Source organism: Mercenaria mercenaria, unplaced genomic scaffold (genome assembly GCF_021730395.1).
Source record: "Mercenaria mercenaria strain notata unplaced genomic scaffold, MADL_Memer_1 contig_3886, whole genome shotgun sequence".
Taxonomy (NCBI): Eukaryota; Metazoa; Mollusca; class Bivalvia; order Venerida; family Veneridae; genus Mercenaria; species Mercenaria mercenaria.
In genome coordinates, this window is record NW_026462069.1 from 26,399 (window position 1) to 38,497 (window position 12,099).

At 29.8% G+C, this 12,099-nt stretch overlaps 1 protein-coding gene across 1 annotated transcript in view; it reads left to right on the plus strand.

Annotated features, from left to right (window-relative positions):
- Window positions 1-7,895: 7,895 nt before the first annotated feature.
- LOC128553492 (proprotein convertase subtilisin/kexin type 6-like) overlaps window positions 7,896-12,099 on the plus strand; it is a 29,483-nt gene continuing 25,279 nt past the window's right edge. The window contains exons 1-2 of the mRNA XM_053534661.1: window positions 7,896-8,040; window positions 9,245-9,334. The gene's annotated coding sequence lies outside the window, so the exon portion shown is untranslated. The remainder of the gene's footprint in view (window positions 8,041-9,244; window positions 9,335-12,099) is intronic.

Here is a 12,099-nt window from a genome sequence, read left to right on the forward strand (position 1 = left end):
TCCTGGTTTGGTTCAGGGTGGTAATATTGTGGCAATTAAACAAAATTGCATCTTAATTATTCTTGTTGATGCAATTAAATTAGATAAAGGAGAAGCTAAATTACAAATAAAAAATAAAGAAAGTGTAATTCTTCAAAGTTATCATGTAAAAAATAATAGAAAAAATGAATCTATTTCTATTAATTATGCAAATGAATTTAAAATGGATGATGCTTTTTATATTAATTCTTTAAACGTTACGAGTATTCAGTTAACAATTTATGGTTCTATAATTTAAGAGTAAGCTAATGTATCAATACCATTATCAAGAATATATCTTTTATCGTCATAACATGATAAAGATGTTTTATTTATAACATAACTGGAAAGATTGTGTTTATCAGAACGAATAACTTTAAAGGTGTGATTACTTTGGGTTGAATTAAACAAAGTATCTTTATAATTTTTATGAACTATTGTTTTCTTAACAACAAGTTTTTTAATTCCTTTACATTTTTTAACATTAACTTCGTTTTCTAATAAATATGAATACATTTTACTTCTTAATCCGACAAATTCAACAATTACTACACCAGCAGCTTCATCTTTAAATTTTCCAATTACTTTTTTATTATTATCGAAATAAAATTTTGAGTTGTTATCGTAATCACTATTATCAAATAAATCTTTGTCCTTATAAAAATCCTCATATGCATCTTTGGTTTTTATTTCATAACATAATGAATCAGTGTCAGTAAACAATAATTTACAATTACCCTCGTACTTTTCCTTAATGTAATTATAATGAAAATCATACATTAAATATTTTGATAAATCTAGAATGCACATTCCGACATAACAAGGTCTGTTTAATAACAAACTTTCTTTTATTCTATGAATACCAAAAAGGTTAGAGTTAAACATCGTTGAACTAACAAATGAAGGTTTGGCTATGTATTTTAATAAAATATTTTCATCATGAGTTAATTTAATATTAACCCTCTTACGTAAATTTTCCATCGTCTTACCGAATACAGAGTTGTTCATTAACTTAAAAAAGTCCTTTTCAAATGAATTTTTTGCTTTAGATCTTTTTTGAGTATTAAAATCAATATACTTTTTTAACCAAGGACTTTCGTCAAAAGTTAATATTTTATGTATTTTTGTTACTTTTAACCCTAATTGTGTATATTGTTCAAGATTTTTATAATGAACTACATAATTTTGTTTTTTCATTAAAGTTGGAACTATTTTTTTTACATTACTTTTTCCTATTTCAAATTCTGTTTTAATATTTTTACTATAATTGGAAAGCCATTCGTCTGGTATTTTAATTTTTTCAGGAGCTAAAGGATAATCATTGTGGGTTTTATGTAATTCTTTTGGATATTCAAGATCACATTCAACTATAAAGTTAGTTTTACCTTTTGCAATTAATTTCTTAAATTGTTTTTCGGATATAAATTTAAAGTTTCCAGAGGGTAAAGGTTGACACATAGCCCAACCGTAAAGGTTATTGGCGTCGAGGTACATAATGTATTTGCTTTCTTCTTTTGAATTATAATCTTTCATATATTTATTGTTTGCTTTACTGTATCTGTTTGAAATATAACTTATTCCTCCTCTCAGTCCCTTTTCAATAAAAAGATACATATCAATATCAGTTATTAAATCTAACTTAATTCCAGTCATTTTTAACATTGCATCCCAAGCTAAACCAGGACTACTAAAATAATGACAAGGATCTAATTTGTAGTACTCTAAACATAGTTTTCTAAAATTTTCGAATACATCAGCTAAAAGTAATACGTCAGTTTTTAAATATTGATCATGATATTCTCCCATTGTTTTTATTTTAAATTTATTCCAAATATTTTTAGCATGTTCGTATTCATTATCAGAAATATTAGTTTCATTTAAAATTGAATAAAAATCTTCTTTAGAAGGTAATTTTGTTTCTTTAAATTTTTTAAATGAATCCATGTAATCATATGGATAAACACCTTTTGTCTTTAATAATTCTATGTAATCAAATTCTTGAGATAAGTATTTAAATTCTGGAATATTTTTTACTAGGTTATCCAATGATTGCGACATAAATTGAAATGAATCAATAAAGACCAAGTCGGAAATCATAAATGCCATATATCTTTCCATATTGTTAGGAATAACATTAATTTCTTTTTTGAATTTTCCTATTTGTTGCATAATAAAATGACCGTCATAACCTCTTAAATTATGAAAAATAACAGGAATTTTGTGTGTTAGTTTAAAATTAATATTACATTCTGAGTGAGCACTTCCTCTGAATTTTCCTGTTATATGACAGTGGTCTCTTACTTTGATTGAATCTTCTATATATTCTTTTTCACAGATATGACAAAACTTTTGTTTTTTAAATTCACTTTCATCTTTTTTAGACATTCTTAGTTCTTTGTTAAAATGTTCTTTAAATATTTCTTTACAATATTCCTCTTCCTCAAACATTTTTTCAATAAACTTACAAACTGCATTAGGACCTCTATAAATCTGGGTTGGTTTAGTATATTTATCGTCATAGCAACAAACAACTTTATAACCGTAACCGCAATCTATATGATTTTGATACGGTTCAGTAAATGAAGATTCAGTTGATGGTAAAGCAGTTAAAACTTTTTTAGTTATTGATTCAAAATCAGCATAAATTACAAAAGGTACTGCTAAACCTTTATGATAATTTTTAAATTGTACTTTACTTCCCTCTTTTGGCATTTTTACACCTTGGATACCATTAATAGCTAAACAATTTGGAATATGTTCATTTAATATTCTTTCTTGTGAAAAATTCTGTAGACATGATTTACAAAAATGTTTTTTTTTCTTTATGTTTGGTTTTGTTAAACATTAATCTATTAAAGTCTTTTATCCAAACATAATGTTGGACTGGGGTCTCTGGTGATTTACAGTCGCCGTTTATTTTATCATTAGTAATTAGCAACATGTCACAGTGTTCTTCGTATTGATATTTTGATATGTACAATGGATAAATACTATTTTCTTCATATCCAAATATATTAAATGATATTTCATTTAAAACTTCTATTTTAGGTATTTGATTTAATGTAACAGGAAATTTAATTCCAGTATAATCAAGATCGTTTATATGTTTTTTATAATTTGAAACTCTTTCAGAATTTTTTGTTACAGGAAATTTGTAAGCTAAATGACACCATCTAAAACATTCGTTATCATCATTCTTTATATTTATTAATCCTTTCATTGAATTTTGTAATGGTTTTGGTAATTCTAAATAACTTGAAGCAGCCAATGGACTATACTTATATCTATTTATATAATGAGCATCAACTGACTCTATTCTCCAGCCACTTCCTTCAGAAATCCAATTACCAATTCTATTTATTATTTCATCAAAAGCTTGATGTAAAGTTTTTTTTATTTCGTTTGTGTTAATAATTTCTAAAGCCTTTGATTGAAAATAAGCTGATTTATATATTGTATCAGTTTTATCCATTTTTGCAAAAGTTATTTTTAAAACAACGTTTATTTTTATACCTTTTAAAGTTTTAAGTTCAGATTTAAGTATTTCATAAGAGTCGTTTATAGTTAAATATAATTGATTTTTTGGATCTTGTCTATATGTAATTTTAATTTCAAATTTCTTATAATATTGTTTTGTAGATCTCTCGATTTCCATCTATATATTATATTTAGAAAAAAAATCTTCAAGCAAAAAATAATTTAAAAAAATAATAAAATAAATAATAAAATAAATAAAGTTTTAAATTATCTTTAAGAAGAAATAAAATATTTAAATTTATATCTTTTTCCATTAACTTTTGATATTCCACATTTTACTCGGTTTGTCCCTTCACAACACATTTTTATTAACCCAGCATTAATATCAAATTCTTTAGATGCTTTGTAAGTGCTTTTATATGTTTTTTCTTCATTAGTATCACAATCGGTTACAATAACTTTTTTAGGATTGTTTCGATAATTATTTGGTCTGGGACAATCACATAATCTTTCATCATTTTCTTCTTCAGTTAATAGACAACCACAGTCCCATTCAAATAAAGTTCTTTTATGAAGATAAGGATCTATAACATTTTGTAATTTATCAATAACATGATTTTTATATTCATCGCTAACTATTTGATCAAGTTTTGATTTAATAACATTTCTTCTTTTAAGAACTTTCTTATATGAATTTTCATCTGGATTCATTATTTCTCCTAAAGTGCTAGATAATTTTGGCATAATCATTCTATCTACCTTTCTATTAACCATCTATATATAATATACTTATAGAAAAAAATCTTTAAAAAACACATGTAAAATTTAATACAGCTCTTCTTCTTTTTTACTTTTATATCCGTTAAGTTTAAATTCCTTCATATGCATTTCAAGAGGTGTTGAATAATTTTTTTCTTTCTGCATTTCTAATAGTATTGTAAAAATATCCTGAATAACTTTTTTCTCTTCTTCTTTATTTACTTTTCCAGGATCATTAGGGTCATGAACAGCTAAAGCTGCGATCCGTGCTTTTGTTATAAGTTGTTTTATTTTTTGATGATGTGATTTTAAAATAAATTTCTTGTCGTCAAGTTTTAGTCTGTTAGTAAATATGGTAATTACTGATGGAACAGCGCCAGCAACTGCTACAAATATAGGAATAGCTGGAACAAGTACTAATGCAGCTGAACAACCAAAGACACCTGCTGTAATATATAATCCGGTACTTACTCTCCCACAAAATTTATAACTTTTTCTGTAAGCAGCAGCTAGTTTAGTTAAGTGAATAATTAATTGATCTATTGTTTCTATTCCATTATTATTAGAAATAAGATTTTTATTACTCATTTATATAATTAAACTTTTTATTTCTAAATTAAATTTGTTCAAGATCGCTAAACGGAACCCAACTATTAAATTTTTCGCTATAACCCTTCCATTTTACTAAAGCTTGTTTTTTCTTATAGTCTCGTCTAATAACTTTTTCTATTCTAAAAACTTCTTGTGTAGTAGGTAAAAGTTCTTGTTCATAAAATGAACCTTGAACTATTTCATCATTTAAATCTTTAATAGTGTACGTTCTGGGATTTGTATTATTAATTCCATAAATTATGAATATTTCCTCTGTCCAGTTTGGTGTATATCCTTTTTCAAAATGTCTTTTAAGTTTGCTTAAACGAACTCGATCACCAATTTTAAATTTTGCTTTGCTCTTTGGTATCTTTAAATCACCATATAAATTAAAGTAAACAGTACCTTTATTTAAGTTTTTACTAGCTTCGGTTGGTGCCATTTTTATACTAGAATGTTTTGTTTTGTTATATTTATCAACCATATCCTGCAAATTATTTAAATAAGTATAAGTATTATTTGCTGTAAAATATTTCCACATTATTCTTTTTAAACTTCTATTAAATCTTTCTATTACTACAGCCTTTCCTTCATTAAATGTATGATACATATTAATTTTATTTTTTTCAAAAATGATTCAAACTTTTTATTATAAAATTCTTTTCCTTCATCTACCCATAAATTTACTGGTAATCGTCCTTCAGAAATTATTTTTTCAAATGCTTCAGTAACAGATTCTCCAGTTTTATTCTTTAATGGAATAACCCAAGCATATTTACTAAATATATCAATAACGGTTAACAAGTACTTTACTCCTTTATTATATTTTGAAAAAGCTTGCATGTCAACTAAATCAGCTGACCAAGTATCATCAATATCATTAACTATCACTCTTCGTTTCCTAAATTTCCTTTTAATTGGTTTGTGTAATTCTTCTGCTAATTCATCGCTCCAGCGGTAGCTTGGTGCAGTGATTCCGGGGGTATACTCTACCCCCTTTTCCCGTTTTTTGATTTTTGTCCGAGACCAAGCGTGTATTTCGTTTTGATAGCTGGTTTTACAACTAAATGTTTTGCAATCTTTTCTCCAAATGTTTTTGACTTAGTGTTCTTTAAATTGGAAAGCATTTGTTTATCACATGTACCCTTTTTTACATCACTGTCATAGCAAAAATCATGGTCCATACATACTGCATCCAGTTCGTTGACAGGAGGTCCATTATCTAAAGGATTTCCTGGTCCACAATAGTTATATCCTGGAAGTGTTAAACCTTTCTTAGGTAATAAAGGTAACATTGCTTTGTGAATATCTAAATTACCCCCTGTACTTTTAACAAACTTTGATTTTATTTTTCCACAAGATGAACAAGTAGCCCTTATCATTTTTCTCCCATTTTTTGTTATAATATAGTGAGGATTTACATTATCTGTAAATTTTCTTTCTTTCAAACAATATATTTTATTTTGTAAACTCATTTTATATTATATATGTTTAAAATTTTTTAGTCTGTTTAAAACCTGTGGATTTTAAATTGTCCGGCATTGGATTTTTTAGAATAGGGGCAAGGGGTCAGTCCGGACCAAAGACTAAATCTTTTTTTTGGTTAAACCAAAGGTTTTCATTCGGTTTAACTAAAGATTTAAAAGATTTTCAGGGTATCAAGGGTATCAAGTTAGTATTTTAAGTTTAGGGTAAGATTAAAGTCCGCTTATAGAATAGGGCCAAGGGGTCAGGGGGGTCAGAATTGAGCTCGCTACCCCATATATATAACTACTCACACCTATCTTAAAACTGACTTTAACTGACCATGAATATGACCTACTGACATTCCTAATATTTCAGTATGACACTTGTAAAATGTAGCTCATATTACTCAGGTTAGCGATCCAGGGTCATCATTACACTCTTGTAGAAATTTCTTAGGGTAAAGATTAAGTATAAAACAACGTTAACAATTGCAATTTATTCAAATATGTGTTTGTCATAATTACCGTGTATAATGTATTATAATTCTACGATAACATTTAAGTATTTTGTTTCATTTATTTTACTTGGTTTGTACTTCTTTTCATAAAACGGCTTTTGCTATATTAAAAAAAAAACTTCACATTTCATTATAGTTTTTCGTTTGAATCAATACCGATCACGACCATATATTATGATATATATTTGCAGATTGCGTGATAGTTTTGTTTACCTTTTGTATATTTGGAATTTATAATCGATTTTTACATTGAATTTAAACAATTGAACACGATTATATTTTAACTGCACTCGTGTACTACATGACTTAACAGAACTATTTTACAATATATGACTACATTAACAATCCATGAAGAAAATTAAATTGTGTTTAAATTAAAAATTTGCGGCTACAATGGCTTACACGCCAGAATTAAACCCTACATGGATGACACCTTAAATCATTTAAGAAAGACGGTTAAAGAAATGAAACATACTGTTTTGTCGATTTGTTATGTACACGCTTCCTATCTTGTATAAAAGAGTAAATGTGTATCTCCAGATACTCGCACGATTCTTGTGTTTCATTAAAATTCATTCTAAATACAATCATATTGCGTTATCAACAAAAAAAGCTTTTCGTATTCTGTTACAGAGAAAATTCCACAGAAGACTCCAGATAATACGAGTTTCTATCTTAGCTGTATTCAACTTGTATTACTTCTTAAGTTCATAAGATTGTAATTCATGTTTTTTGTAACATTTTATATTTTCATTTTATGGATGAGTGCTAACCGCTCTTTGTCCATTCATGAAAAAATAAGATACCCGTATTATACTATACGAGTTATATTTTACACTATATTTCATATACCTCGAATATAAACCAGTCTTAACGTCGTACCCATTAATACAATATATTTTATCACAGCGTGTAAAATACACACTTACCTAACTGGTCTGGTTTATGTTTTGTTTACCGTGTTTATAAGATCACTATAGGAATAACAATCAATTGATCGTTATGATCTCTAAGCACTTTTCTTCAACGTTTTTAATCTTCTCGTGTGTAGATAGAAAATGAACAGGTTCATTTATTTTATCATAACCATAACATTAACCATACAAACGAATCATACGGAAACCCAGCGATTTACCATTCAGATCAGGGAAAAATACTTCAGTGTCTTTAAACAAGGTTTGGAGTCATGCAATTTTACTTTATTGTTTAAGGTAAGATAACTTTTTTCTTCATTACGTCTTCGTCTCCTTATTTACAGTTTTGTTATCTAAAGTGGATAATCGTTGAAATTAGCCAGAATATGAAAATCTCTGCCTGTCTCGTATAATACTTTTATAGTCTGTGTTGAATTTGACACATTATCTGTATCAACCCCAAGCATGCTGTAAATACCCAGACACAAGCTCTGTATAAATCCGATAATTGTACAACGAAGGCCGAATCGTTTTCAATAAGAAAATTTTTTTTTTTTGAATCTATCATCCCGTTATTAAGAGATAATCTAACAGAATTCTTCATTATCCCGAACTTCTGATTTGTTTATTTCGTATATTTGGTGGGCAAGCGTACATGCTTTTGCTACCCGAAGAGAATTTAAAACTATTTGAAACGCCTGTGAATTTATGATTTTACACTCAGTGGAGTACTATACTGCCTTTAAGTTAGCATAATTCATCTTTAAAGAAAACTTTGATGTGAGACAATACAGTGTGTCCGTTTCACTATTCACAACAGTAGAGGTGCAAAATTCGTTTCACAATTTTAGCTAATTTAAATTTAGTGTTGTTATTTTTGGTTGCGGGTTTATCCCGCTACCAAAGTTAAGTGTATTTCTGACAATCATGTAGCATCTTTATTTGATTCCAAATCACATCCAAAGGAATTTGTTCATGTGCTACACAAAGTAGTCCCATTCATGAACAATGCGGATGAATTATCAATGATCAAGCAGTTCTTATTTATCCTCTATCCATTCACACTGGTCATTTAGATTATATAAGATCTGTCAATGATTAGGTATTCCAGCCCATGGTTACATCACTGACTTCCAGCTGTTCATGTAAGGTCAGGTAGAGTTTATCTTAGATATGAGGCACATTAGTATTAGTTTCTTATACATGTATATTTATAGATTGGCATTTAAAATGAAAATAACTCTAGCAAAACCCGCAATCATCAGACATCTCAAGGCTTTGATTTTTCTAGACGTTAAGCATGTTCTAAGGGGCGGGAGGGGTGTTGCACATTAACTCCTTACGCGCGGACTTTTAATTTCGCGATATTAAATGACAGTATCAAAGTTTCATGTGATATATTTTGATATCGAATATATATTGTAAATGAAATGCCGTATTTTCTTCTAAATGTAATTCTATATAACCTGTACATTAGGTTCATGCATATTAACCATTTCAGATAACTCCTTCAGTATACATTTTCCAGTATCATGGAGATAAAAATACAAATGAGACCTTACAGCTTATATCGAGTAAATTTCGAGATCAGGTAAACATTGTTATAAATCTTTCCCACAGTCCCTTGTCAAAAAGTCAATATAATGCATTCAAATTAACTGATCCTGTAACGATTTATTAGACGGGTTTGTGCGGTGATTAAGGAAGTAATAACATCAAGCACAATAGCATGTGTTTGAAGTACCCTATTCATAATAAAGACTTCAGAGGCACGCCTGGCTAAATATCGCATACTGTTACAATAACTATATCTTGAAAAATATCAAGAATGTAATAAAATCTATAAGCGATATTTTTGAAGCATTTGCTGCAGTCAGGCAAACTATTGCAATGTCGCTTTCATTTGGGTATATCGACTTAAATGTCGTAGATTACATTTGAGCAACATTTTATGACATTTATTATTCTAAGTATACACTGAAAGAGATTAGTTTAAGGAGTTGAAAGACCCGTTTCATAAAGACTGAAGTGTATGTTTAATTACTTTTATGAAATTTTGTAATTATTCCTTTTCAATATGAATGAATCGCATTTGATTTCAATGTCAGTTCTACATTTACATTTGCATTTGATAGATATAGCACAATTTCAATAATCTGAACGAACAGGAAATTTTAAAAAACAATGCGAACCAGGATAGGTAAAGGAATAGCTGTAAAACGTCAGTAAAAGACCTGTGTTGTAAAGTTACAGCTGTAAAAGACTTGTAAGTGGAAAAATAGCCAGAAGTAGTACAGTTGACGACATAAAGACCTCAAAAATACAACTGTAAAAAGTTTGAGTTGAAAGTTACAGCTGTGAAATGGTCATGTCTCAAAATAGCAGCTTTAACTTGTCGTATGTTTTCATGACAAATAAATATTTATAAACAAGATGTGATGCATACTTTCTACTTGAATTTTGCAGTTGCTGTACTTAAAACGTATTTCATATTGCTCTTCACTTACTAGATTAAACTTTTTACCATGTTTGTAATGGAGGTGGGTGGAGGTGAACGAGAGTAGTGCTCTTGTGTTGGGCGAATGTCCGAAACCTTGGGGACAGCAGGCAAATAGCTCTGGGGCTGTTAGTTCTCTACTGTGTGCAGACTTTAGTCTTGAGGAAATCAGTGATGAGTATCCACAGAGGAGCAGTACATTGACTGCTAACTAGCTTAATGACTGTATCAGATGATGTCGGGAGTAATATTGCTGACACCACTAATGCTAGTAGGCCTGGTAGGAATAACACCATATTTAATCACAACAAGTTGATTAGTACAGGAAATCATTAAGAGACTGTATCCACATATAATCTTAGCACTATATGTGTTAGTGCAAATATTGACTTAATCTTTCTTGGAGCGCCCCTTACAGTTTAAAAAATACGGCAACCGTATCAACCCTTAATTCCAACATCCAAAGCAATCTGGCCAGTAATACAAATACTGTATCTACCATTCTGCCCAAGCCACGTGCAATTTAGACAATGTGGACACCCTGTAACCCTCAAGTCTAACACCCATATGACTTATGCCATAAATCAGATACCTTACTTACGCTTTCTTTGGATGCCCTAGATAGAATGGATACTGTGGTCACCCCTGTTTCTAGCGCTCAGTGTGTTCTGTACAATAATACAGATACTACGTATCTAACTTTTCTCCTAGTTCCATGTGTGCTATAAACAACACGGATGCTGCATTCATCCCACTTCTGACACAAATATAGCGAAAATGGCCGTCACTATACCGGGTCCGATACTCCTATTAGGGGCGGAAGAGGTTTACAGGCAGATATAAATACAATGCAGTCACTAACTACCCAAGATGGCATTGGATTTCAGTTGGTGATACAGAACAGTTTCAGTTGGTGATACAGAATATGTATAGATTTAATGGAGTCTGGAAGTTAAGCGATGCTGCTCGTCGATGATCGGTCCTCCTGACCAGATGATTGGGATCCTCCTCTCTGATTGGCTGTTTCTCCTGTGACCTTACAGTGATCTAATTAGAATTAACTGAATTTCCACTACATAACTTTAGATTGTGAAAATATTTAGTCAGCACTAAACTCCGGTACAAACGATTTATCACAACTAAGTCCTCTGCACGTCGAACAGACGGAATAGTTGTCATGAAAGTTGTTTGCTGTACTTGCCAGTCAGGGTCCAGTTGTTCGAAAATTTAACGGGCTGTTGAACTAACCGCCGGTTAACTTTTGATCCAAAATATTAGTTAATGTGGAAAACATCAGTTTGATATTTTGGTTTTTCTGGTGAGGACATTTTATTGTTCATATTCCTTAATCTATAATTTTGATTTACTAAGTCTTCTAAAATGTTGAAATATAACACTAAATGTTAATCAACCATTAGCTTAATCGCCCGTTAAAGTTTCAAACAACTGAGCCTGGGTAACGAGGTTGTAAAACATTAGCATGCAGTTGCAGAAAAGTAGGTTTAGAATGTAGTTCACATGCAGAGGACTTGACAATCTAAAGTTCACTACATCTACAAAAATAAAAGCTCAGAAATCAGGACTTGTTCGATTATTTGCATTGATATTGTATTGGTAGAGATACTAGCTATTACAATACCATAAAGCATTTAAGTAAAGTTATACAGTGTGATAACTTCTTAAAATATATCTTTTGTGAATTTTAGTTATTACCCTTACAGAAATAATTGGCCTCTCGCTACCAATAGCAGCTAGGTAGATCTAGCAGTTAGGTAGCTGCTACCACACTGCTACCAGTAGCCGCTAGCTGCTATTGGTGGTGTTTCGTGTGCAAATTAGTTTTCCTCCTACTTGTAGTG